Consider the following 21028-nt stretch of genomic DNA (forward strand, 5'->3'; position numbering starts at 1 on the left):
AAATGATATATCAGGACATGTATAATTTGCAAGGTACATCAATGCTCCTATTTCACTGAGATAGGGTACCTCAGGACCAAGTAGTTCTTCACCTTCTTCTCGAGGCCTAAACGAATCTTTCTCCACATCTAGTGATCTAACTATCATTGGAGTAGACAACGGATGAGATTTGTCCATGTAGAAACGTTTTAACATTTTTGCTATGTTAGTTTCTTGATGCACAAAAATTCCATTATTTAAGTGTTCAATTTGTAATCCGAGACAAAATTTTGTCTTTCCCAAGTCTTTCATCTCGAACTCTTTCTTTAAGCAACCTATGGCTTTTGGAAGTTCTTTAGGAGTTCCAATAATGTTTATGTCATCAACATAGACAACAATTATAACAAATTCATTTCCACATCTTTTCATAAAAATACATGGACAAATTGAGTCATTTTTATATCCCTCATTCAACAAATATTCACTGAGGTGATTATTCATTGAGACTTATTCAATTTTATGGAGTAGTCTTCCCTAGATCCCGAACTATTTGCATCAGGCAAGTTAAATCCTTCAGGGAGCTTCATGTAAATGTCACTATCAAGTGAGCCATACAAGTAGGCTGTAACAGCATCCATCATGTGCAAATTTAGCCCTTCATGAGCTATAAGACTATTTAAGTATCTAAAAGTAGTTGCATCAACTACAGGTGAATAAGTCTCATTAATGTCAATCCCAGGTCTTTGCGAAAATCCTTGAGCAACGAGCTTTGCTTTGCATCTTGCAATTCCACCGCTCTCATTGCCTTTTCACACAAACACCCATTTATATCCAACTGGCTTCACTCCTTTAGGTGTTCAGACAACAGGTTTAAAGACTTTTCTCTTGTTAAGCGAGTTTATTTCTGCTTCAATTGCATCTTTTCATTTTTTTCCAATTCTCGCTTTGTCTACATTCTTTAATAGACCTTGGATCACAATCCTTGTTATCATTTATCACATTTAGTGCGATGTTATATGCAAAAATATCGTCAACGTTGACTTCATGTCGGTCCCATTGTATTCCATTAGTGAAATCATTTATTTGGATCTCTTGATTTTCATGAATTTCAGGTACCTGATCAGTTTCTTCTGGAACTGAAACATCAATTATGTCTGAAGGCTCTTTTAGATTATTTTTACATCCTTATTTGGACCATCTTTCATTTTAGCTCTTTCTCTTGCTCGAGGATTTTTATCTTTGGAACTGATTAGTCTACCACGCTTCATGCGTTGCTTAGACTCATTTGCAATATTAGATTGTCCAACAGGGACATCTTTATTGGAGCATTAGCAGCTGGTATATATGATTTAGTCACACTTTTTGGATCAGTGAATGAATTTGGTAATTGGTTTGCTAAACTTTGCTAATAAATTATGTTTTAAACTTTCAGTTCACATTGTTTAGTTCAAGGATCAAGATGAGACAATAAAAATTCTTTCAAACTGATCTCCTTTTTCAGCTGCATTTTCTCTCCCCCTAATATTGGAAAATTTGACTCATCAAAATGACAATCTACAAATCGAGCTGTAAACAAATATCCTGTTGTTGGTTCGAGATACTTTATTATAGATGGAGATTCATATCCAACATATATTCCCAACCTTCTTTGAGGACCCATCTTAGTGCGTTGTGGTGGAGAAATTGGTACATACACAGGACATCCAAACATTCTTAGATGGGAAATATTAGGTTCTTGACCAAAAACAAAGTTTAAGGGAGAGAAGTTGTGATAACTAGTTGGCCTGATGGGAATCAATGTAGCAGCATGCAAAATTGCATGCTCCCAAGTGGAAATTGGTAGTTTGCATCTCATGAGAAGTGGTTTTACTATTAACTTTATACGCTTAATAAATGATTCTGTCAGTCCATTTTTTGTATGAACATGTGCTACAGGATGTTCGATGTCAATTCTAATGGACATGCAATACTCATTGAAAGCTTGAGATGAAAACCTCAGAAGCATTATCAAGACGTATTTTCTTGACCGGATAATCAGGGAAGTGAGCTCTTATTCGAATTAGTTGAGCTAGCAATCTCACGAACGCCTGGTTGCGAGTGGACAATAAACAAATGTGTGACCATCTAGTTGATGCATCAGTTAAAACCATAAAATATCTAAATGGTTTACATGATGGGTGTATTGGCCCACATATCACCATGTATCGGTTGTTAAAAATTTAGAGATTCATTTCCAATTTTTGTTGGTGATGGCCGAGTTATCAACTTCCCGTGTGAACAAGAGGTACATGAGAATTTATTAGATTAAAGAATCTCCCGGCTCTTCAATTGATGACCACATGAATTTTCAATTATTTTTCGCATCATTATAGATCTAGGATGGCCCAACCGATCATGCCAAACTACAAATTTATCGTGATTTGTAAACTTCTGGTTTACAATTACATATGCTTCAATTGTACTAATATAAGTGTAGTGCAAACTAGAGGAAAAAGCATGTAGCTTTTCCAATACACATGCTTTATCCAAATCATGTTTTTTGATGCAAAGATATTCAACACTTTCTTCACTTCTTGTTTCAAGATGGTATCCATTTAGGCGAATATCTTTGAAACTTAACAAATTTCTATGAGACTTAGGTGAGTACAAAGCATTCACAATATATAAATTTGTCCCTCCACATAATGATATATTAGCTCTTCTGGAGCCTTCAATGATCTTTGTAGTACCATATATGGTATTAACATTTGATTCTCTTTTTAATAAATAAGAAAAATATTTTTTTTATCCTTGAGAATTGTGTGGGTAGTTGCACTATCAGCGAGACACATCTCTCCATTGCTACTCATTCTATAAAAATTAAAATAGAAGAATAAGAATGAATTTAAAGAGTTTGTTATGATAAGTAATTAAACAACGAGAAAATAAATTTATTATCATAAAATGACATTGACGATAACATTGAGAAATTAAAAAAAAAACTTAAACATAAGACTTAATTATTATTATTAAAGTAAAAAAAAAAAAAAACTACTTGACGATTCCATCTCCAATAAGGTGATCAATTTTTTCATTTGGATCCTCAAAGAGATCACCAATATCTAAATGAGTAGGATGCATGTCACCATAATCATTGTAACCACCATAATCACCGTCTTTACAAGCAAAATGAGTTTCAACTCCTTTCTCTTTGTTATTCTAGTGATTGTTGATAAAGGTCAACCAAATGCTTTGATGTATGACAAATATTCTCATTTGTTTTGCTACTTTGTTCACCTTTTCCCTTTTCATTATTTTTCAATTTCTTGTGAAAAGATGAGTTTTTGAAATTTCATCAAGGTTATGAGCATGACCACGTCTATTGACATTGCCACGACCACGACCACGAGCTTTTCCAAAATGGTTATGTTGTGTTGCATTCACTTCAGGGAATGGAGCAACACCAACAGGGTGAGCTTCATGATTTTTCATTAAATGCTCGTTGCTTTGTTCAACAACAAGAAGACAAGATATTAATTCAGAGTATTTTTTTAACCCTTTTTCACGATACTGCTGCAGGAGCATATTGGATGCATGAAAAGTTGAGAATGTTTTTTCTAACAGATCTTCATCTGTTACTTTTTTTCACATAACTCTAATTGAGAAGTGATTTTGTAGACTTCAGAATTATAAGCACTTACTGATTTAAAATCTTGTAAACGCAAGTGCATTCAGTCATATCGAGCTTTTGGGAGGATGATGGCTTTTAGGTGCTCATATCTTTCTTTTAACTTATTCTATAGCACAAGTGGATCTTTCACACAACGGTATTCATTCTTAAGTGCATCATTACTATGATGATGAAAAAATATCAACGTTTTTGCCTTTTGATGATCAGATGTCGCGTTTCCTTCTTTGATGGCATCTTCATTTCCTTCCACAGCTAGATACATTTCAGCATCTACAACACAAGTCGATTTGGAGGGCTTCAAAGTGAAGTTTTGAAAGATTTGACATATGAGTAGTAAGAATGTCACTTTGAAGCCCTCCAAATTTCTGGAAACAATTGCATGACTTCGACTGTAGATGCTGAAATGTATCTAGCCGCGGAAAGAAATGGAGATGCCATCAAAGAAGGAAATACAACAACTGATCAACAAAAGGCAAAAGCGTTGATATTTCTTTTTCATCATATTAATGATGCACATAGGAATGAATACCTTACCGTGAAAGATCCGCTTGTGCTCTAGAATAAGTTGAAAGAAAGATATGAGCACCTAAAAGCCATCATTCTCCCAAAAGCTCGATATGAATGGATACACTTGCGTTTACAAGATTTTAAATAAGTAAGTGCTTATAATTCTGAAGTCTACAAAATCACTTTTGAATTAGAGTTATGTGGAGAAAAAGTAACAAATGAAGTTCTATTAGAAAAAACATTCTCAACTTTTCATGTATCCAATATGCTCATGCAGCAGCAGTATCGTGAAAAAGGGTTTAAAAAATACTCTGAATTAATATCTTGTCTTCTTGTTGCTGAACAAAACAACGAGCTTTTAATAAAAAATCATGAAGCTCGCCCTGCTGGTGTTGCTCCATTCCATGAAGTGAATGCATCACAACACAACCATTTTGGATGGTTATGGTCGTGGTCGTGGTCATGCTCACAACCTTAATGAAAATTTCAAAATCTCATCTTTTCACCAGAAGTTGAAAAATAATTAAAAGAAAGAAAAGGGAAAAGGTGGACAAATAGGCAAAACAAATAAGAATATATGTTATCGATGTGGAGGAAAAGGTCATTGGTCTCGTACCTGTCGTACACCAAAGCATTTGGTTGACCTTTTTCAACAATCACTAAAAAACAAAGAGAAAGGACATGAAACTCATTTTGCTTATAAAGATGGTGATTATGTGATTACAATGATTATGGTGACATGGATCCTACTCATTTAGATATTGGTGATTTCTTAGAGGATCCAAATGGAAAATTGATCACCTTATTGGAGATGTAATTGTCAAGTAGGTTTTTTTTTTTTTTTTTACTTTCATAATAATAATAATCAAGTCTTATGTTTAAGTTTTTTAATTTCTCAATGTTATCGACAATGTCATTTTATGATAATAAAGTTATTCCCCCTAATATTTGAATTTGATATATATATATATATATAATAATAATAATAATAAAGTTATTCTCCTCAATATTATCCATAGTTTAAGTTCGGCTCGTTTAAATAATGAACTTAATTTCCATCTCAAATTCAGCTCATTTGCTTCATGAAGTTCAACGAGTTAATTGTCGAATCGAGTTCCGAACTTTGTTCGAGTTGTCTCAGTTCATTGTGAGCCCTACGTATAATAATTCAGATTACAAATAGAAGATAATTTTTTTTCTCCTTAATTTGTAATTCAAAGCATGATTTACTCAAGCACCGCTAGATACAACTTTATAGAAACCAATTAGAGGTTCCTTTGTGAAAGAACTTCTAAAAATTTGTTCACTTTATATATCAATGTCAATGGTGTTATTATTATTTTTAATTTTTGAATAAAATACTGATTCTGTTTTTTTTTTTTTGAAGGAAAAATATTGATTTTGTTATTCGTACATTTTTTTCACACGCTTGCGCCACATAATCAGCGCAACGATTTACTTTTACTGCCAATCGTGGATATGCCGCCATCATAAGTAGTGTTGCTGCAGATGCTGGTGATGATACGTTATCGACAACACCGAAACCAGACACAATTCAGACACACTTGCTACACTAGTGATAACACCATATAATCCAGAACCCTCTCCCACACCCTATCATGTGGAAACTATGAAGAAGACACACAAAACAATATTAGAAAAACCCTATGACGATATCAAAAAGTTGTACACTTTTAGTTCAAAATTGGATAGCGGAAAATTTCGGATTTCTTATATATGCACCGAGAATTCCACTAGCCTCTTTAAAGTTGTGCCTAATGTATTCTATGCATATTGTGATTGTATATTTGAATCTTTCACCTAGTATTTTCTCTATCATTTCAGACTTAAGGTTCCTCTTTAATATGGATTTACAAACACAATTTCGGCCAGTGGAATTCTCGATGCATATATAAGCAATCCCAAATTTTCCGCTACCCAATTTAGCACGAAAACGGTACAACTTTTTGATATCTTCATAGGGTTTTCCTAATATGATCATGTTATGAGGTCTGGGAGAGGGTTCTGGACTATATGGTGTTGTCAGGTGAAGCAAGTGCGTCTTGTTTCAGTCTTGTCACTTGCGAAGCAAGTGAGTCTCATTTTGATGGAGGTTAATGTACTTCCTTGATTTGAGAAAGTTGTCACTTGAACAGAGAAGCATATGAACTGAGTCACATGACTCTATCTATTTAAGTTGGATATTCTTTCATACCACAGAAAATCTAACTCTCATTTTACAACAATAACCTCAATTGTAGTGAACGTGTAGCGCTGGATGATGAAGGGAAATGTGTTTTGTAGTCTGGAAAATATTTTCCCTTCAAACTTATTTGTAAAACATTAGGCTTTAATGCATTTTTTACCCCTTAACTTTTAAAAAGTTGCGATTTTAGCCCCTAACAAAAAAATAACAATTCTGCACTTTATCTTTAGGAAAATGTGCTCTATTAACCCTATATCTATATGAAAATATGTTGTTTTAGACCTCTATCTTTAGGAAAATACGTTCGTTTGCCTCCTTATATTTACAAAATGTTGCGATATTGGCCCCCGATTTGGGACACGTGGCGTCTTCTAAGCAGTTTTGCAACGTTTTGTAAAGTTAGGGGGTAAAATTGTTTTTTTTTTGTTAGAGCGGCCAAAATCGCAACTTTTTAGTCAAGAGGTTGTGAGAAAGACTGTTATGTTATATAGTCTTCTTTGCGGGTGCCGACATTTTATTTGGCTTTGTTTTGTGAAAGATTTAATCATGGAGGAATGAATCAACACGTAAGGGCCAAAGAATTGTTGTCACATAACCTTCCTAAATATGTTCTACTACTAACCCATTCATCATCACAACAAAGCAATATTCCCACCCCACACATACTGTCTTTTTACGTTCTCTATTTTTGGAGGTGGTGGTTATCAATTGGAATATGTTGATTGGTATTACTAAATGGTGGTGGTGATGACGTGTGGGGAAGATTTGAGTGGTCCGTTTTCGGCGACCGAAGGTGTGTTGGCGGTTGGTGGGTGCTTCGGTGGGTGTGTAGGCGGTGACGGGGTGGTCGGTGGTGGTGACGGACATGTGGTGCGGAGAAGGTGATGTGTGGTACCGATATGTGTGAGTCGTTTCCGACGGCTACAGGTGTGGTGGCATCTATTTCATTCACGATTAATCCTCCTTCGACGAACTCCCGGATCGTTTGTCGTCGTAAGGATCGTGGTGGTTGTGGTTGTTCGCGCCGGTGGTCGTGTTTGGTGTCGGAACAGTTTACGGACGAGAGTTATATAAGGGGGTGGTTGAAGTTGTTTAGGTCAGGAGGCGGGTGTTTGTTGAGGGTGATTTCTTCTAGAGGCTGCCTCTGTTACTCGGGTTATTGTTCGTCGTCACTAGCTCTTGTTTGTGTTTTTTGGGATGTTAAGGTGTTTAGGGTGTTTGGAGGAAGTGGGTCCCATTGTGCTGAGCTTTTCATTTTGATATGTTTGTTGTTTGCACCACCACATATCATGTCGTTTGCCATACTTTTAGTGTGCTGGTTGCCGGTGGGCCGATTACTTTTGCTTCGAGATCGGGAGTTGGTGTCTGGCTGCAATCTTGTTTGGCGTGATTTGGTATTTCTCTAGTGTACCGAGGGTGAGGGGTGCCTTTCTGATTTGGTCCTAAATTCTGGTGGGCCGATCACTTTTGATTCGAGGTTGGGAGTCAGTTCTTTGGATCAGTTTTGGTTTTGGGCTGTTTATGGTTTCTTTCGGTGGATCGGAGGTCGAGAGGTGGTGGAAGCTGAATGACCTTTCAGATAGGAGCTTTTCGAATGTGGCTCAGCTTTGGTGTTCAAGAATGAGAGTTTAATTTTGACGGGTGTTTTTCTTTGGGGTGAGTAGTGACGACGGATGGTGTTGGCTATCGTTTTTACATTGGTCGTTTTCGTGAAGAAGTCTATTTTTAGATGGTGACGTGTATTTTGGTGGGTGTTGTCCTCAGGGGTGTTTTTAGGGTGTTTATTTTCGGGTGTTCCGCCTATATACGGCGCCTTTTGTTTGTATTCTCAAATTCACCGGTCTTTGTTCGTCTTGAGCAATGATCTGGTTGTTTAATAATATTTGTTGTTCAAAAAAAAATGTATTTAAGCCAAATTATTAATAAGACGCCAAATTATTCATACATAATGCATTATCATTTATTTACAAAGTACTTAGTGAAAATGGGTAGAAAGGGGTTTGCGCCAAGTGGTGGCGGCATAGCTACAAGGTTATAGAGGACAACAAGAATAAACATCTTAAAACGGATATTTTACTTAAATGGTGTACCTGTATTTAGGTTCTTGTGCAGCTTATGATGATTGCAGTAAATTAACGAAGATCACAGCAGCTTTCAAAATCAAACAAGTATTGTGCACACGGAAGTTCAAGAATTTACAATACAAGTGGCTGCAGAGGAATAAAAGAATGATGAATCCAGTAAGAAGCATTTTCAGTAAACATTGGAGGGTCGGTTTCATTGTAAACAATCCTTTTATAATTTGTAGTTATTTCAAGATAAGCAAACTACCTTAGCAAGGGTAGGTTGAACCGCTGATGAACTTGATTCCTTCTGAAATCTCTCTTGAAACCCTGAAGTGAGAAGTAGCAACTAGTTAGAAGCAAACTGAATATATTGATGCACTATATCATTGGAGTTTACTTGCTAATATTGAAAGCAAAAAAAAAAAAAAAAAACAAGTGACTCATATTTGAGATCCTTCATAGATTTGTTACTGAGGACTTATTCAAGAGCAATCAGTAGAAGCAAAATTAACAAACCTTGGTATGAGGCCAAAGTTGATCAGGAGATACATGCATTGTGCAACCCTCTTTACTGGATTCCAACTCAATAACAAAACGAGCAAGGACACCTGAACTAAAGCTAAACCACAACCTCATCAGTCCAACTGCCTCAATTCTAAATGCCCTTCTCATCTGTGACTGATGGGAAAAGTTGAGCATCTAAAGGAAGTTGCCCTAATTGAAGTAACCCGACTTCTTTGGTTATGATGCATAAAGGTTATACATATCATCTTGGCATGCTTCGAGTGACCCCTTGCTTCTCGGTGCACATACAATCTTTTTAAAATTGTTACCATCAACTTACCATAAGAACAAGAACAAAATTTCCATTCTTCAGCATGATTCCAACTTTTAAGGTTGTGATAGTGAAAAAAAGAGACTTTATATGCCTCAAATAATTCCCATGAAACATGTGCTGTTGTTGTCCAGAATAAGAAGTAACTGGTCTTATTTAAACATTGCAACACTTCTTTCTACCATTAGCTGAAAAAAAGATAGAGTTTTCGATAATGTGAGTAGCTCTGCTAGGAAAAGCCCAAAACTATAGACATCATTACGCTTGTTTGCAAGTATTCTGGGTCAAGATACCCAATGTCGTCTGCACTAGAGTGGTTATCTGACTATGATCAAGAGGAACAATCATTGATCGTTCAAAGTCAAAAACCTTCGCAGCAAGATTGTGATCTGAGAGTATATTGTAGATTTCACATCTCTATGTATGATTGGTCTATAAGTAATATAATACAAGTTCGTCGGGACTCCATCAATTTATTTTGCTATTCTCAATCTTGTTTTCCATGTAAGCTTTAAAGACTGGCTTTGATTATTAATATGCTCATAAACAATATCGCTAAGAATACATTCATAATCAAGTAAGAGAACTTCTGCCTCTAAACAACAACCCAAAAGATTTACGTTGATTTGGGATAGAACAACTACTTCATTATTAACGGCTACCAAGTGAACATAGAAATGTGGTTTCCCAAAGCGCACTTGATCCGTTCATCAATGAAGTTGTCATTTTTTCCCAAATCAACCATAGAAAGGTGGCAAAGCTTTTGGGTTGGTTTTTAGAGAAAGTAGTTCCATTACTTGTTTATGAATTTATCCCCAATGTTACTATTTATGAGTATCTTCATGATCAAAACCAATATTTTAAAGCTTACATGGAAAACAAGAATGAGAATAGCAAAAGAAACTGCTCTAACACATTTGTATTTTGCATTCAGTTGTTTCTACACCAATCATAAATAAAGATGTGAAATCTATAAATATTTTCCTAGGTCACAATATCACCACAAAGGTATTCGGCTTTGAAGCTTCAATGATTGTTCCTCGTATCTTGACCCTGAATACTTGCAAACAAGTCTCTTAATAGATAATAGTGATGTCTATAGTTTTGGGGTTGTCTTAGCAGAGCTACTCACAAGAAAGAAATCACCATCTTTTTACAGGCTATTGGTATAAAGAAATCTTGCGATGTACTTTGTTTCTTCAATGATAGCAGATCAATTACTTAATATTTTGATCAACATATTTTGTTTCACGTTAATTTTAGTCCCACTCTTATAGTCAATATAAACCCATGCACAGTTATCAAATTCTCAAAAGGACGCATAAAAATCACAAGTCAAACTATCAGAAAAATCCATAAAAAATACATGTCCATCATAAAGAGTATGTTTCGCCACAGGACAAGAATGTTGGATCTTCTGATAAGCTATTTTATTTTCATCTTCAGCAGACCATGAGAATTGTTTCGCCACATGCTGATATTTACTAGTTACTCTTACTCACAACAAATGTATGCACAGAGAAATGCACAACAAAATTAGCAAGAAGATTTGTTTAGGCCAGACTTGTGTTTTAAATAGAAATCTCAAAAATTAAAATAATTTCTACAATCTATTAGCTCTTTTATTTCTTTGTTGCAAACAACGAACAGAGCACATCAGAAGCTTTGTTATCTATAGTGCAACATGATTATGTGCTCGAGATGACATACTCTCACATCATAAAAAATTGCATGCCCGTATAGGAAGCAAGCGCACCAAAGTTTCTATTTTTCCATGTCACCGCCGCCACTACCACATGGATACTCCAGATACATACCCGCTCGGCGACAATAACTCTCCCGCTAACCAAATAAAAAAATTTATGCGTGGGTACCTTAGATGTTCTTGTTTAACCTTCACACGTGTGTTCATTTCCGCATATATCCTAGGTGTGGTGCTGAATCCTGGATCTCCTGTTTTCCAGATTAAGGATTCAGTACCACAGCTAGGATAAGTGCAGAAATAAACACACGTGTGAAGGTTAAACAAGAACATCTAAGGAACCCACGCATTAATTTGTTTATTTGGTTAACGGGCGAGTTATTGTTGCGGAGCGGGTATCCGGAGTATCCATGTGGTAGTGGTGGCGACATGCCCATGTTTGACGAGGATAGATCTTTCGATGGTTCTATTCGGTTTGATGGTTCCATGGATGATGTTAAAATAATTGATTCATGTATTTCTCAAATAGATTGCTTTTTATGCCAAGAAGGAGGCCTGGAAAAAAAGAATAAATGCAGCCACAAATAACACATTAAAGTAAGACTACCAATTTATAACTAGGAATTCCATTTAACAAACAACTAAAGGGAGCAGAAGAAAATAAAAAATCTGATATAGAGGTATTATGCACCAACGAAAAAGAGTGGCAAAAAGCATGAAGGAAAGGATTAAGTTTGTGGGTGAAAAAAGAAGTTTACATAAGGTTCACCAACCTTTGGAGTACAAAGTGGATTTGTAAATACTAATTGTCCTTCCACCAGTATATAAAATATGGACAAAAAATCCTCCATGGCATCCCTGAGTCTGATAAAAGTCCTCATGTTTATAAGAAAACTATTAAAATAGAAGTATGCACCATTGCCTCAAGTTTAATGTTATACTCAACAAATAATATTAACTCTAAATCATCAAATAAGAACAATCCTGTAATAACAAAAATAAAGTATGCCAACATGGAAAAGTTATATGAATGTTAATTATTAATGGTGTAGGCTAAGAACGATATTTGTTCAAAAACATGGGAAGTATAATGGGAAGACCATTGAAAGCCACAAATATAGCAACAATAATCACTTCGATGATAGTTGTTTCTTAAGTCAGATACAAAGTTTTCAAACCACAAATCACTTTGATGAAGCATCCAAAATTCCGACAATGGACCCTCTTCTCATTATTTGGCCTAAGTGTCTCATCTGATTTAGCCTGATTGAGCAACACTGCTTTGTAATCCAATGCCACTTCACTCATGTCCCTTGACTAAATTGATCCTTCACGTTCATTCAATGTCATTTCACCCATGTCCCTCAACTACATTAATTCTCGCAAGAAGAATTAAGTTAATACGGAATAAAATAACCAAATTATTTTGGTTGCTCAAAGTTGGTGAGAGATTTAATTAAGTTGAGGGGACATGGGTGAAGTGGCATTGAATATGAATGAAGGATTAATTGAGTTGTGTGACATGAGTGAAGTGGCATTGGACGAGAAGGTAGTGTTTCTCAATCAGCCTAAATCGGATGAGACACATAGGTCAAATAAGGAGAATAGGGTCAATTTTGTGAATTTTGGATGCTTCATCAAAGTGATTAGTCATTTGAAAACTCTACATGGGAGAAACTATCATCAAAGTGATTCCTGTTTCCATCTTTGTGGTTTTCTGTCTAATTGGTATTCCCATTATCATTCCTAAGTATTTGCACAAACATCATTATGAGCCTACACTACATGATAATTACACATTTTCCTTCATCTTTTCCCATCTCATCATCATATAAATTAATTAACCTTCATATATATATATATATATATATGGGGATAGGATCAAAAGACACCATGGTGTCAAAATTAGTTTGACACCAAAACTCATTCATTCATTACATTTAATCCAAAGGTTTAAAGCTATCCCCAAAATAATTCTCCTACACCAATTTCTCCCTCTATCATCTAATATGCTTTATTTTAATTAGGTGTTGAAAGAGAAATTGGTGTAGGAGAATTATTTTGGTGGATAGCTTTTAACCTTTGAATTAAATGGAATGACTGAATGAGATTTGGTGTCAAACTAATTTTGACACTATGTTGTCATTTGATCCTATCTCATATATATAGACACATATGTTGGTATGCTTTATTTTTGTTCTCATAGGTTTGTTATTATTTTAACTTTTCTCTTATTAGATGATTGATAGGCTAAATATAAAAATATTCATAGAGCAAGAGCTTCTGACAATGGTGTTTGCTTTCATATTTCATATGCAATAGACATTTTTTGTTATTTTAGGGAGTAGACATGGTTTTCGGATTATGACTTTTGGTGAAATATGAGTGTTTAGACAATAGCAATATGAGTTTTAAAATAGGAAATGATAGTGTTTTTTTTTTTCGACCAGTAGAAAACTTCAACAAGAAAACCCTCTCAAATAGTAGGAAAAAATATCATTGACATCATTAACAATCAAACAATATTTTTAATCGAATACACTCTACATCTATAAGAGATAAATGTTATATATGCTACCAAAATCAATAATATATAAACAAAAAGAAAGCACTAGACTAAATTAGTTTATATCAGTATATATGTACCTTTTTTATCTGATGTAGGGTACAAATGGATGAAGCGTGTGAGGAGTTGTTATTAGCATATGATGGATCTCTCATTATATCATTGGCATTGACATTGCTGCAAATAGAAAATAAGTTGAATATGAGTCCATGTATTTTACACTACTAATTAGTTTTGCAAGCAATTGTTCAATTCGCTATGGTTACATATTGAATGAAAAAATCTTGTACTTCATACAACAATTAGATGAGTACAAGAAGTAAACATCAAGTGTGACAGAGAAGGGTGAAACCTAGGAAAACAGACCATTGACAAACATTACCCTTGAAGTTATTCAAATGACTAACTCATGCTATTATGGAGTGTTGATCTATAATTAATATGTTGTAGAAAATCATGGAATCATTGAATCATATGGAGAAAGATCATAGATGTAAGCAAGAGAGGAAGCATAAGAGTACTCATGTGGGAGATACTGAAAGAAACTCATTATAAAAATGAATAGATTTGATTAAAAGATGATGAATGAGTACAATAGTGTTCCTATATATAATAAATAATATTATATTTTAACATCAAAATTTCAAAGCGAATATGTGGAAGGAAAAAACCCAATCACATCAATTGATTAGCTCATAATATCCAAGAGTCCTAAACATTTATTTAAAAAACATAAAATGCAACAAAACAGTGTAAAAAATCATGAAGGAAAGGGTTAGATAAATGAGTGCAAAAAGAATGTACATAAGTTTCACCAATTAACCTTTCTAGGACAAACTTGTTCTGTAAATAGTATTTGTCCCGCAAACAGTATATGAAACATGGTCCTTCAAATCCTCCATGACATAGCTAACTTTGATAAATTCTCGCACGACTCGATCAACCGGGGGAATCATCCGATTAGACCTGTTTCATCTGAGTATTGTGTTAAACAAAATTGAAGCCAGCAAATACAAATCGTTTGTGTGTATCTATTATGACATGAAATCCAACATGAATCTCACTGTGTGAAAAACTGTGTCGTTTTAATTTTGGCAGAAATAAATATATGAGAAGGAGGGCAAAAGTTATGGTGCATAAGGAAATCATGCACGGTGCATAAATCATTCACAACTATCAGATCTAGTGTACATGTGTAATAATTCTAGACTTCTCCTCTCAAACTACACCAAATCAAGGAATAAAGAAAGAGGTATAGGTGAAACATAAGTTAAAATGCTTCTCTCTAAATTATTTTAGAGAGAGAAGCTCTGCAACAAAGGTTATCTTCTCCGATCAACATTAAAACACTGGCGCGGTGGTGGCCGGCCCAACAGGGCGGCGCCACCGTGGCGGAAAATTCAACTTCCTTTTTTTTGAAAACTGAAGACACTTTCCGACATCCTTTTTCACGCTGGTTATGAATATGGTCTTAGATTTTTCGAAAACTCAACGGTTTGTTCTAGATCTAGAAAAATAGATCACGGTTTTACCTTTCCTTTCTTCTTGTTCTTCTTCTTCTAGATCTAGAACCGGCTTTGTTTTGTACAGATCCGGTTCGGATTGTGTTGTGATTACTTGAGTTCGGATTTGTTGTGTTATTCTAGATGATGATGATTTGAAAAGGTTGTTATTATTACATGAAATCCAACATGAATCTCACTGTGTGAAAAACTGTGTCGTTTTAATTTTGGCAGAAATAAATATATGAGAAGGACTACATTGAAAGGATGGAACAAAATAATAAAATAATGAATAGTAGCACCGTGGTCCAGTAGGAATCGCATAACCGCTTCTGAAACCCTAAACCCTAATACGCACAAACTCTTTTGTTTTTTTCTCTCATCATTTGCAGGTAACACTCATCCTTGTCCTTCTCCTTGTCCTTATATATTAATCCTTTAATCCTTATTTATTAATTTTGTTACGTCTGCAACAATTTAACCTAATTTTTCCCGCTCATTTGCTTTATTTGGTTTACAATTATTTAACCTTTAACCTAACAAATTTCATCTAAAAAAATGCATTGCACACCAATTTCATTCCTATACTCTTGCCATTTTTTTTGAAGAAAATATTTTCTACCATATCAATGATCTTACGGGTTAAAGATTATTTATTGGTTTCTATTATAGTCGAGAAAACTCGTGCGACGCACGAGTCAAAAGTCTAGTTTTGTTAAGTTTGCAACAACTTAACCTAATTTTTTCCCGCTCATTTGCTTTATTAGGTTTGCAATTATTTAACCTAACAAATTCCATCTAAAAAAATGCATTGCACACCAATTTCATTCCTATCCTCTTGCCTTTTTATTTTTTTTTTGAAGAAAATATTTTCTACCATATCAATGATCACGTATGATCCTTCTATTTCATACATTTTTTTTTGGTCAAGAATTTTACACTATTTTTTTTTTGGATTTTTTTTAATTTCATGCCTTTTGTTTTTGACATCCTTATTTATTAATTTTGTTACGTCTACAACAACATAACCTAATTTTTTTTCTCGTATTTATTAATTTTGTTACATCTGCAGCAACTTAACCTAATTTTTTCCCGCTCATTTGCTTTATTAAGTTAATTTTGTTACGTCTGCATCAACTTAACCTAATTTTTTATCGCTTATCCTTATTTATTAATTTTGTTAAGTCTGCAGCAACTTAACCTAATTTTTTCCCGTTCATTTGCTTTATTAGGTTTGCAATTATTTAACCTAACAAATTCCATCTAAAAAATGCATTGCACACCAATTTCATTCCTATCCTCTTGCCTTTTTTTATTTTTGAAGAAAATATTTTCTACCATATCAATGATCTTATGGGTTAAAGATTATTTATTGGTCTCTATTATAGTCGAGAAAACCTGTGCGATGCACGTTTGAAAAGTCTAGTTGTTTATTAACTTTAGTAGGTCTGCAGCAATTTAACCTAATATTTTTCCGCTCTATTAGGTTAGCAGTAATTTAACCTAACAAATTTTATCTAAAAAAATGTATCGCACCAATTTCATTCCTATCCTGTGCCTTTTTTTTTGACAATATTTTGTATCCAGGTTATCTCTACCGCCTTCAGATTTCAGGATTCCCTTTAAGTTTCAACGAAGACGTGCAATTTCCTTTGACTGTATCATTTACAATGACAATTAACAAAAGTCAAGGGCAGTCGCTTAGACATGTTGGTGTATGTCCACCAACACCTGTATTTTCTCACGGACAGTTGTAGGTTGCTGTTTCAAGAGTTACATCCAGAGAAGGACTAAAGATATTGATCACTGATGAAGATGGTGAAGATACCAATGTTACGTCTAACGTCGTATATGAGGAAGTATTTCGCAATGTCTGATGAAACTACATGCCAATGTACTAAAATTTTCATATTTATTTTACCAAATTATTGATAGTATTACCGAATTTTCTTTTATTTTTAGGCTTAAATATGCAAACCGTCCCTGTAATTTGGCTGCATTTTGATTTTCGTCCCTGTAAAAAAAAAATTTTAAATACATCCCTGAAATATTTTTTTTGTTTTAAAAAAGTCCCTGGCCCCACTTCGTTGGTGATTTGGCAAGGTTCTGCGCCACTTGGCAGTTGCTGACTGTGCAACTTATGCCACGTGGCGCTGACGTGGCATAAAAAATAATTAAATTCTTTTTAATTGAATATATGTATTTTTTAATTATATTTATTTTATTTTCGTTTTTTAAAAACATTAAAATAAATAATAAAAGGTTTTATAAAAGGAGAAAGGGAGGGAAAATTGGATCTAGGGTTTGCAGAGTTCATTCTTCTTCATCTTCCTTCAACCTCTTCGTTCCAATCATCCTGCTTCTTCTTCGATCTCGTTTTTCTTTTTCTCCATCTCCAATCATTTCGCGAAGATGTCCAGTAGCAGGGGGTACTCCAACAGCAGAGGTTCTCGCTCCTTTTCAATCTCCATAAACGGTGGATCCCGCAACACTGGCCGTAACCCAAACAGTGGTGGTCGTAACCCCAACCAGATGATGTCTATGCTACCTGTTTGTGGTTGTAACCTCCCTATGAGGATGTATATATCAACCACATATGAGAATCCAGGAAGAAGGTTCTGGAGCTGCAGAAGGTGGAATGATGAGGTTAGCTTAATCCTTTATTCATATTGCCTTTATTGTATGTTGTTTTTTGGATATAAATATAATCTTCCATTCTGTGTAATTTATACAGAATCAACAAACTTGTGGGTTGTTCATTTGGGACGATGAACTTGTGATAGGGACGACACCCATGATAGATGATAATGTTGCCATGGAGGCGTGTAGGGTGGAAGGAAGAAATGATGAAGGATGTAGCAAATGCACCAACATTGATGAAATGATGAAAAGATTTGATGAAAGGGAATGTGTTCAGTGGAAGAAGAAGTTTGAGGATGAGAGAAAGAAAGTGAAATGGCTTGCGTTGATGTTGATTCTCAGTTGGCTTGTGTTTGGATTGTATGTTAAGAATGTTAAGAATTGATGTAATGAGGTTGTTTGGGAGGGGTAATTGTAGGTGTTAAGTTAACAAGTATTGTATTGTGTTATGTACTCTGTTATGTACTGTGTTATGTAGTCTAATGTATTGTGAATCAATGAATGAAATGTTTCTATCTATATGGTAATGTAATGAAGTTCCACACTTTTTGTGTTATGTGATATGTTTTAACCTTGTGATATATACGACATCATAATATGTCATTGAATATGGCATTACTAGCAAAACAGAAGGCTATTGTTCAAGGCATTATATAGTTAATCAAAAAGGCTATTGTTCTAGCCATTACATACTTAATCAAAAAGGCTATTGTTCAAGCCATTACAGACCACTGTAAAGGGATTTATAACCCATTAATAGCAAAAAGGGCATTGTTCAACCCACATTACAAACCAGATAAAAGGCATTTCTCAGCCAATAATAGCAAAAAAAGACTAAATTAATAATGGTTGATCTAAGGCTTCCATCAATATTTCTTCTTCTTCTTCTTCTTGTTATCCACTACAACAGTCTCTTGAGTTAGCTCACCAGGTCCATTGTCTATGTCTATGTCAATAGGATTTTTCTCTATTGTTCCTGGTGCTCCAAACTTTGGTTGAGGACCAAAGTAACAGGTTCTTCCACTTCTTCTAAGTCTGCTTAGGTTGAGCTTTGGTACCCCAGCAGATGATATTTGTGTAGATGTCTCACACCTTACCCCATGCCATGTCATTGTGGGCTTTGCTCTCTTTTGTAGGTGTGTAACATCATACACCATCTCAGCATGTTTTTTCTAATCAATGAAAAAAAAAGGTCATTTGAATGTATAAAAAAATTTGTAGTGCAAAATATGTAAATTGATGCCTGAGACAGGAATTTACCTTGTTTGGTGGTTTAAATGGTGCATTTGCAATTGATGCACCATGGACAACAGTTGTTGCAGGCGCAGAATCTGGTGCATTTGCAATTGGTGCACCATGGACAGCAGCAGTTGTTGCAGGTGCAGAATCTGGTGCATTTGCAGTTGATGAACCATTGACAGCTTTTGGTGCAGAAGCATATGCAGGTTGGGACCTCTTAGCAGGTTGATACTTCTTTGGCTGAGACCTTCTACCAGTAGCAGGAGCATGTGCAGGCACATTAACAGCAGGCTGAGGCACATTCACATTAACAGCAGACTGAGGCCCATCATTCACATTACCAATAGGTGCAGGCACATCATTCACATTACCAGTAGGTTCATTTCTTGGTGGTTTCCTCTGCAACAATACAATATATGCAGGTTGTTACACATATTTAAGCTTCAAACATATTAAAATTATACAATATAAAAGCTTCAAACATATTAAAATTATATTGATTCTCATACCTTTCTTTTTTGAGCTTCTGGATTAATGGTAGTACTTTTGCAGGATCGGTTGTTATGGCCAAACTCATTACATTTGGTACATCTGTACTTACTGACTTGCCTCTTATTCTGTTTGGTCTCAGGTTCATCAGGTCCCCTTCTTCTCAGTTTTTTTGGTCTTCCTGGACCTTTCTTGTATGTTGGTGGCAACATTTCCTCAGCATCAACAACTGGCCACATGTCTTGCCCATTGATTGCACTAACATTATAAGAGTAACACCTTTCATATGTGGCTTTTGAGTAGCATTCATCAACCAAATTCTCAGGTATAAGAGACCTTCTACCCATAGCAGCTATGGCATGCCTACATGGGATGCCAACTAGTTCCCAGAAATTGCAACTACACTGTCTCTTTCCAAGATCAACTATGTATTGGAAACCACCATACATCTTAGCAACTTCAAATTCATCAGCATCTCTCCAAGTTGATATCCATTCACCACTAAGTTCAATCTCCCTATTAAGTCTTTTTAAAGGCATAGGCATTATTTTATGTTGTCAATTTCCAATCTTAGACCTAATAGTTGATATTATATTCATCAAATAATTTCTAATCCATTCAGACATAGCTATTATGTCTTTGTCTCTAGCAATCAATATTGTTGAATTAAATGCTTCAGACAAATTGTTCATCAATACATCACATTTAGGGTAAAAACTAAAGGCATGCTTGCACCAAAGTTTTCTGTCAACTTTCATAAGCCAATCCCATGCTCCTTCATCAATTGCCTTAAGTTGCAGCATCTTTTGTTCCCATGCCTGATAGTATGTTGCTTTAGCTGCCCCCATCATCAAGTCCCTGATTGCAGCACCTCCACCATATTTTTTCTTGAAATTTGCATACGGATGCCTGAGACACAATCTGTGTTCAACTACCTCCAGCAAGTCATCAAACACAGACATTAAACCCTTCATCAAACAAACACATACACAACAAACAACAAATTAAAAATCAATAATATGGAAAACCCATAACCAAAATAAATCAAAAAACAATAATAGTTATGTACCTTTTGTTGATCAGAGATGAAGACCCATCTCTTATCAGTTCCAATATCTTCAAGTAACAGTTTCAGAAACCATCTCCAGGATTCCTTATTCTCCACTTCAACTACCCCAAAAGCTAAAGGGTAATATTGGTCATTTGCATCCCTACCAACTGCTATCAAAAGTATACCACCATACCTAGTCTTCAAGTGACACCCATCTACTCCTATGAATGGTCTGCACCCACTTAAAAACCCTTGTTTAAGTCCTTCAAAACAGAAGTAAAAAGATCCAAATCTGGGTTGAAGTGTTGGTGCTGGTCTTTCAGTGTTAATTAGGATAGAGTTACCTTGTGAAACCCTCTTTAACTCAGCTGCATACCTCCATAACAGGGTATACTGTTTTGCAGCCTCACCTTCAATAATCTCCTTTGCCCTCTTCTTTGCTCTCCAGGCCCTTCCAAAGGTGATTCCCACTCCATGGTTCCTTCTCATGTCTTTCATGATGTCTTTTACACTTATTTTCTCAGTACACATTATCTTTGGAAGTTGTACTTTTGTAACCCACTTGGAAGTAGCAGA

General features: G+C 35.1%; 1 long non-coding RNA gene and 1 pseudogene across 1 annotated transcript; both read right to left on the minus strand.

Annotated features, from left to right (window-relative positions):
• Window positions 1–8449: 8449 nt before the first annotated feature.
• Window positions 8450–11076, minus strand: LOC146928978 (uncharacterized). The gene is made up of 3 exons (XR_015008231.1): window positions 8945–11076; window positions 8694–8755; window positions 8450–8572 (listed from the first exon to the last, which is right to left on the minus strand). It is a non-coding gene; the product is annotated as an uncharacterized LOC146928978 (long non-coding RNA).
• Window positions 11077–18539: 7463 nt separating this feature from the next.
• On the minus strand, window positions 18540–20998 carry LOC146928979 (uncharacterized; annotated as a pseudogene).
• Between the last annotated feature and the right edge of the window lie 30 nt (window positions 20999–21028).

Source organism: Medicago sativa, chromosome 4 (genome assembly GCF_051527215.1).
Source record: "Medicago sativa cultivar Bolivia chromosome 4, Bolivia_mono, whole genome shotgun sequence".
In the NCBI taxonomy this organism is placed as follows: Eukaryota; Viridiplantae; Streptophyta; class Magnoliopsida; order Fabales; family Fabaceae; genus Medicago; species Medicago sativa.